The sequence below is a fragment of the Heterocephalus glaber genome, unplaced genomic scaffold (genome assembly GCF_053883595.1).
Source record: "Heterocephalus glaber isolate CG9 unplaced genomic scaffold, H.glaber_assembly_v1.0 deba00001666, whole genome shotgun sequence".
NCBI lineage: Eukaryota > Metazoa > Chordata > Mammalia > Rodentia > Bathyergidae > Heterocephalus > Heterocephalus glaber.
The window spans coordinates 4,525,371-4,533,782 of record NW_028258406.1 but is presented as its reverse complement, the minus strand read 5'-3'; the positions used below and the strand labels follow the sequence as shown (position 1 = coordinate 4,533,782).

Genomic DNA, 8,412 nt, shown 5'->3' with positions numbered 1-8,412 from the left:
CAGAACCTTGAAAAACAGGACAGGAGGCTTGGAGTTTTGTTCAAGGGCAGTAGACTTTGGAAAAAAAAAAAGAATTATCATGACATTTAAGGTAATTGACTATGAATGTACCCTCTCACTTGAGCTAAGAAACTTAACAACCTAGACAAAAACGTTAGTCCTCTCACCTCTATAATTCAGAAGATTTGCTTGCAGTATGAAAAACTAGAAATGAACAAGTCATTGCACACAGATTCAAAATAAATGAAATGTCCTATGGTGAGGCTTTAAGCAGAACCTCCTGTCTTATTTAGGGATGTTACTTCCTGCCTTGATCATGCTGTTTGAAAGTATTAGTGTGACTTTTAGGTACACCTCAGGGACTTTTGAGAATATAATTTATAACACTTAATATAGATGAAAAGTGAATGCTTTTCATACCCAGTTCCACAAAGCTGAATGCATAAAGGGCTGCTTAATTATAAAGACCTTACCACAACCCCTCTACCTCCTCTTCCACATCAGGAAAATGGCAGGAGGCAGCAAAAAGTTCCCAAAGAAATGGTGTCCTGGAGACTGTTAATCATCTAAATTTGGGAAATTGGGATCTTTGTGAAAATGTAATCAATCAGTCTGGAAACTGAACAGTAAAATGATCAAATTATTAATTGCTTTGTTCACCCACAAAAAAAAGCACCTATAGTCAAGATTTGTGGGATTTGCTGTCTGAGAAATTATACAAGAGGAAAAGATTGGCATAATTTTTATCATATTTTCTGATTATAAAAGCAACACAAAAAAGCTAACATCTTGCATTGCATAAAGAATAAAACAAAATAAATTTTCTAGAATCCCACCCACTATCTGAATGTACTATTATCATTTTGATATATGAATGTGAGTGGGGGGGGTCAGACTAAAGAGGGTTCTATTATTCTGTCTTTGTCATTAGGTTTTTTTTTTTGGTACCGGGAATCAAACTCAGGACCTAGCACTTGCGAGGCAGGTGGCAGAACCACTGAGCTAAATCCCAGGCCCTTTGCCATTAGTTTTTACTCTAAGCATCTCTCCTCATCATTAAATAATATTCAAAGCCATAATTTTTGTGCCTACTTTTACTTTAAATATGTGTACACACCTGATTTATTTAACAATTTCCTTATTTTTATAGATGTAGGTCATTTCCAATTTTTAATTAAAATGAACAACTTTGAGGACTTCTGGTTTTTTATTCATTAAGTTTATTGGTATATTTTATGTGTACATTCTGATCACATTCATCCTTGGGAATTTGTATCTGTACATGATATATCTTGGTTCTTGTTTTTTTCCTATTCTCCTTTCCTCCCTAAAAGTCATAATGACCACAACACAATTTAGTCTTCCACTGCCCCAAACTTTGCTAACACATCAGGAAAAAGGTATTGATCCCTGAGGATAAGCAGAGTGCTAGAGGAGATACCAGTGAAGTGGAATTTTAATACACTTTTTGGATGATAGAAAAAAGAGAGGAAGGTGACAGATTGAGAGGGAAGGCTGCTCAGCAGTTCCAATAAGAAGCCGACCGACCATCCCAAATGAATACAGACAGGCTTAGCCCTTGGAAATATTTTGCTATTTCACCTCATAAACAAGTCTTGTTGCATATCTCTCGCTTTGCAACACCTAGACAGGAGTGACAATGCATTTCTAAGCCTGAACAACTTAAGAATCAGCCAGCCCTCGAAGTCCTCCTGCAAAGAGGTTTGGATCAAAAAGAGAGAACAGACCAGTTGGTCACTCGTTACTTGAGGAGGACTTTTATTTTTAATGCAAAGTAGAAAATGAAAAGTAGATGTATCTTGTATTGTGAACTTCCCCCTACCTTCATTTACTACACAGATTTTCCAATCCTCATTTTTATTCATTAAGCAATGATTTGCCTTTTCAGGGTATTTAAACATATATGCTAGTATACAACTGTCTGGAATTTCATTCCTTAAGCCCATTGCCATTTTTCTTGGATACAATCCAGATTCTATATATCTCATTTTATTCATTATATACACTGAAAAATTTTTGAAATCAGAATTTATTAAGTACTGGCAGGAACTTTTAAGTCTGTTTAGTGACTTTCAAAATAGCCAATCTTGTACCAATAAGCTTACGAAGAAGCCTCTGATGGTAGCTTAAGTGTCCTTATTATGTACAAACATGAGTACTGGTGCTTTACACTTTTCCTTGGTGTAGATAACACAACATTTGAAGGCTTCCCACCTCCATGCTATCATAGCTCTTCTATTGCTGCATTTATCACTTTACAATGTAACTATTTGTTCCCAGAACTGTCTCACACACTAGCCTGTGAGATTACCCAGGTCAGGAGCCATTTTTTCATCCCTTCAACACATATTTTTGAACACCTGCTAAATATCAGACAGTGCAGTAGAAACAGGAAATGCAATGATGAACAAGGTACATGGTTTATTTAGGCAAATACAGCGTGTTCTGGACCCCAGAGTGGTGTATTAGTTATCTGTTGTGAAAATCATACCATTTAGCAAACCACCCCAGCATTCAGTCACTTAAAACAAGCATTCAGTCCTATGCCCATGGTCTGCAGGTTCTCTGTAGTTTACTTGATCCAGGCTGGGCTCCAGCAGGAGGTTCTACTTCAGACAGAAGCTTGGCTGGACACAATTCCTCCTTGTGAGTTGGGTTCAAGTCTAAGACACTTGTATGGATTCTGGGGCATAGGGTTCTCAGAGCATGCTCAACAAAGATCAAAACATTAGAATCCTCTGCTGCATCATGTCCATTGATGTTCTGTTGGCCAAAGCAAATCAACATAACCAAGATCAAGGTCAACGGACCAAGGAAATGCCCATTGTAGGGAAGTACTGCAAAATTACATGGCAAAGGATATAAAGTATAATTGTAACACAGGGTTGGTATTAAGAATTGTAAAATATGATTCAGTCTCCTACACAAGATTACTCTTTTTTGGTCACAGCTTCCCAGTGTACTCTGTAACACTACTCTTAAATGCTTGTCGCACGTACAAAGAACTTCTTCAGTACTTGTCACCTTACTCTTTTCTAAGCTCCATAAAGGTTGATATTCTGTTTTATTCACTAATTTTTCAAGTTTTCTTTACACACAGTAGATGCTCAATAAATTAATATTGAATTCAGTTGAACTGACAAGTGTCATGATAGGCAAGTTCAGAATAATCTTATGGAACAAAGTTTGTATTAACTGCTCATTGAAGTTACCTGGGGAACTTTAAAAGTTCTCTAGGCCTGTGCCTCATCCAAAAAAATTAAAGCAAAACCTCCTTGTTAAAATCTTTAGAAGTATAGTCTGGGCCTTGGCATATTTCAACTGCATACCAGGTGAGCCTAATGGGTAGGCAGGAATAAGAATCACCAGTGTGGATCTACCTTTCTGGGTTTGGGCAGTCAGGGAAGACTTCCCGAAGGAAGTACCATTTAAGCAAAGACTATGCCCAAACTCATGTACAACAGACCCTCAAGTTGTGACCAGCCTGACAAATGAACAATTTGGGTTGATTGGGTTAATGGGAGATTCATCTGCCTCTTGTTATCTATAGCATGTACCCAGGTAGACATCAAGATCTCAGTTATCTTGACTTACAACCGACTTGAGCTACAACCAGCCCTCAGGAACCAATAGAGTTTGTAAGTCAGGGGTTCACTGTATTGACCCTGCAGGACTAGAAGTGGGTAGGAGGGGATTTTAACAGAGGGAGTCACATGTGCCAACACACTAAGAAGAGCTGCTTCATCTGATATCAATATTAGGGTGAGGTGAGTGATAGGAAGCCTGAACAATGTTACTGTGGGCAGAATTGTCAGATAAGATGACGCAGAAAGCGGTGAAAGCTTGAGATTCCAGAAAAAAGCTTCCCAGTCAGGAAGCAGAAGTCTCTCAGGAAAGACTCTGCCCAGTTCAGGCTAAGGAACTTCCCCTTGACTGCCTGCCAGGTGCAGCTCTGGTTTAGCACTGCTTTTGCCTGGGTTTATTTTTGTGGCTCTGTTGTTATGCTGAACTCTCTCCAGCAATTTTTTGTTTATGTAACTCTCTAGGTAGCTGTCTAGTTTCTAGGAGATGACAATTTTTCCACACAACAGTTTTATTCATGGTGACTGTTGAATTACATCTTAATAGTAAGCAAGTCAGGGTTTTTAAAGTATCAGTGTAAAAATAATCATACCAAGAATATCTCTGCTTTTTGAAATATTCCTCTTCAATACAGACTCCACATAGCTGGATATTCTCCCTAAACAGATCCATAGGATGAATCCATTTCAGATCCTTTTATCAGAAAACCTTTTGTTCTTGTCAAAATGATTTACTTTCCTGCATTTGATAATGAGAAATATTTATCCATCATGTTTTACTTATCTTATTTTCTAGGAAACTCAGAGCTAAATTTGCAAAATTCAATATTAGCCCAGGTATGAAAGTATAGCTCTCTCACCAATGAAGTTCAAATGCTTAGTTTTATCTTTGGCCATCTACTTTCTATGTGGTTTTTGTAGTCATTTTTTTCTTTTCCTTTTTTTTTAAGAAAGAAGATGATTACCAGGTAAGTATCGAGGCCACCCTCTTACAAAATGCTATGGAAAATACGAAGTCATGTAAGACTCAGTCACTGTCCAGGAATTTTCAATCTACTAAATATGTAGAGATGAATTTCTCTAAAAATAAGTCCGTTAAGGAAAGGCTTATAATTTTATAGGCCTCAAATCATCTCTATGATATGTCTAAAACTGAAGATGTATTTTCTTGCTTTTCTACCTTAAAAGCAAAGTTATTCCTCTTTTAAAACTCCAACTATGCCCCAAATATTCTTTCCTGGAAAGAGATAGATGGGCAGGTATACATACATGTGCAAAAGTAGCAGTAGTTAGTATTACCAGCTCATCCTTGTGATGGTTTCCAGATATGAAATGTTTATTCACAGCAGTTCCAGTTGGTAAGTATATGGGCACTAACAATAAAATAGTAAATGTAAAAGTAGTTGCTGCCTGCTGCCATTTTGCAGCTTTGCACAGAAAATGTCAATTTAAACCAACTAATTTTGAACCCTGTCATTTTGCAAGAGAGAAGAAAATCTTAAGAAAACTAAGCACCTTCCTCTAAGAAAGTTAGAAATACAGAATTAAACAAGTGAAGATTTCTAAAGAAAATTAGGCTATTCCAGATCCCAACATGAAGGGTGTCCTCCAGTCCACCTCCTTCAAATAAAAAGAATAATGTTTTAAAATCCTTTAAAAATACCCCTTGCTGTAGTTCTACCTTCTGAATCCAATTAGCAATTTTATCACCTCATTTAATTAACATCTATTAATCTTGAAAAACATATTAGTGGCATCCTATTGATCTTTTCTGGTCTGTATTTATAAAAAAGAAAGCTTATTTCTCTTTGCTAATGTGAAAGAAAAAAGATTTAGGGCAAGACACCATAGAAAACTCAAACTTCCACCTAAATAAGAGCAGATGTGGGTAGATTCCATTAGTAAACAATGGTGTGTTAGTGGGCAGTCGATACAGTTAATGTTCACTGCAATGTATGTTTGTCAAAATTGCATTCGCTTAATTTCTGATTTATGTCATTTTCCAAAAAGTAACTCTGAAGACCTAGAACTTATAGTCTCTGTTCCAGCTAATGGAGACTGGCATGGTTGAAGTATCATTTTATCCAATGTATTTATATAACAGGTTCAACATTCCTATGTGTTCAGAAAGGACTAATGTTTACTAAGTCATCACACACACACACACACACACACACACACACACACACACACACACCACCCAGCACAGGTTTCCTGACCATAACAGCTCAAAATACCAGTGAGGCAAGATCAACAGGTCTTGACCAAACAATATTTACAGAAAACAGTACAAGCATCTGTCTCCAGAGGCAACATCCTTATGACTGTCTACAGAAATATCTGTAATGCATTGTGGAGTGCTTTGATCATTTCGGTCAGTAAATGGTATGTTTTCAAAATGGGAACAGAATTGAAATTCAATTTCTATTTGATTATGAGCCTCTAGTGAATGATTCTGTGGTTGTTCCTTACACATCAATTCCAAATCCTTGAGACAAACACAGGGACTGCAGGAGCCAGGTCCATCCCATGTTATTCTAAAGGAACTAGAAAGTTTCAGAGCTTCTTGTTTCTAAAGAGGTAGAAAAATCCTGCCTCAACTTGAATCATGTCAGACAATGGCACACCACCAAACTCTCTCTCTCTCTCTCTCTCTCTCCTCCCCATTTTCTCCCCCATCCCCGTCTCCCTCTGTGCCTCCCCTCTTGTCTCTCATCCTGTCCACCCTCCTTAGCTCTCTTTCTGACTCTATTTATAACTATCTGGTTCACATTTACCTTTACAAAAAAATTTTTGCTAGATAATTCACACCCTTTGGGGAGTGAAAAAGTACTTAGCGAAATGCCAGGTTCTGTACTAAGACATTTACAGAAGAAAATCTAATAATTTCCTATAGCTGTTCTTCCCAGCATGGTATGAAAATGCATTCAGTAGTTTAATTTTCTTTTCCTTCTCATTGCCAGAATTATTTATTGCCAAAAATTGAGGAGTTGTATTATAGTTATTATTTCTTTTGATTGGTTTAAGAATTCAGTTTGATAGTAGTTTTAAAGAAAAAAACCCGCAAAGTTTAAATGTGGTTTGGAAAGGCAGCAGAGGGATTTGGTCAGAACAGATCTGATGAAAAAGAAAAATGTTTTAGCATTTTCAACAGACCAGAGTAGAATCAGTGAAAAACAGGAAGTCTCAGAAGGAAACTGCAACAAAGTAAAAAGGGTTTATAAAAGGATACATAGCCATTTTGAGAGTTCTGTTGGAAAGGATAAAATGATATTTTTTATCTGAGGCTATAATGAAAAGACCAGAATGATGCCTCTGTGGGAATCAAACTTTTTCCATGATAACAAACTAGACTTCTATCCCTGGCTAAACATTTTGAAAAGACATAGAAGCATGGAATCTATCATATAGGTTTGATTCCATCACAATTCATTAAAAAATGCATGTGACTATAGACAGATGGCTATAGACATGACATGAACAGATTACAGCATAAACTACTCCCTGTTCCTACCTATGGAGATTGTTGTCCCATCATTTCTGCAGCTATGATTATTATCAGTAGCCACAGTGAATGTTAGCAGACAGTACGGTACACCAGAGGGGAAACACACAGGAAAGGGGTGAATTTTAATCTCTTCTGTACTCATCAATTAACCAGCCATGGTATAGAAAAAGTCCAAAAAATTCCATAACTCTCAGTTTCTTCAACTTTCAAGTAGGTATAACAGCATTCCCTTCTCCACTACCTTTCTAGCTGTGATTATGAATATCAAATAATATGAAAAGAGTAAAACATTTATTGTTTTCCAAATTTTATTTTAAGATTTTCTTTAGAAATGGCAAATTGAGATGGATTACACAAAAGACTTCTCTTTTGTTCCTGTTTGCTGAAAGTGGGAAAGTCTTATTGTAGAGACTTTTATTTTTAATATTTGGAAGACTTCGGAAAGGAGTTCAAGTTCAGAGGCAAGGTTCAAACCCCCTTCACATGTATTCCAACAGTGATGATAATAATGTTAACAGTACCCTCACTGATAAAGGCCTTGATATCCTTTTACAATCATGCATACTGCAGTTTGAAGTAAACAGAGAAATTCTTCCTGAGAAAAGCCAGCTGTCTCAGACAGGTTCTCAGAAAGAGGGAAAACCTTGGTGTAGTCATCAACAATCTGATCCTCACCATGGTGGATGGAAATTTACTGGTCAGTACATCTATAGGTAAGCGGGCTCAGGGAAATCATTCAAACCAACTCAATTCACAAGTTTGATGTTAGGAACCCAGAATACCAAATTATTCACTTAACAATAAATAATATCATTTTCCATTGATCAACCTAGGCAAAGCAAAGCTCACCAAAGGTTGTTTGATGGCTATGGAGGCAAAGGCTTATCACGTAACCAAGGTCAAGTCACCAGTGCAATGGGATAATGCACTTCACAGGTCAGGTCCCTGGGCCCATAGGTTAGGGAAACCAGACTTCCGGACAAGGTTGAGATGGAAAGTCTGTCTTTGGCCCTGTGATATGCCATACTGTTAATCACCCAGCTTTTAGATTAAGGTATTTTTCTTCCATTCACTCTATGAATACTTTTCTTTCTAATTTGCCCTTGGGACATTCTGCCACTTTAAAAGTAATCATATACCTTTGTTGGGATATATTAAACGTTGGCTTCATAAAAATTCTTGCAATGTTATCTTATTTTTATTTCAGTGTTCTTGAACTACCTCTCACTGGTGCCCAGGGTAACATAGAACCAATAATTTGTCCTCATAGCTTCCTGAGCATGCTCTTCAATTTGAGCGTGG

General features: G+C 37.1%; 1 long non-coding RNA gene across 1 annotated transcript in view; it reads right to left on the bottom strand.

Moving 5' to 3' along the window:
* Window positions 1-1,018: 1,018 nt before the first annotated feature.
* LOC147822244 (uncharacterized) overlaps window positions 1,019-8,412 on the bottom strand; it is a 59,279-nt gene continuing 51,885 nt past the window's right edge. Inside the window, exon 3 of the long non-coding RNA XR_015445919.1 lies at window positions 1,019-2,784. This is a non-coding gene — a long non-coding RNA (uncharacterized LOC147822244). The remainder of the gene's footprint in view (window positions 2,785-8,412) is intronic.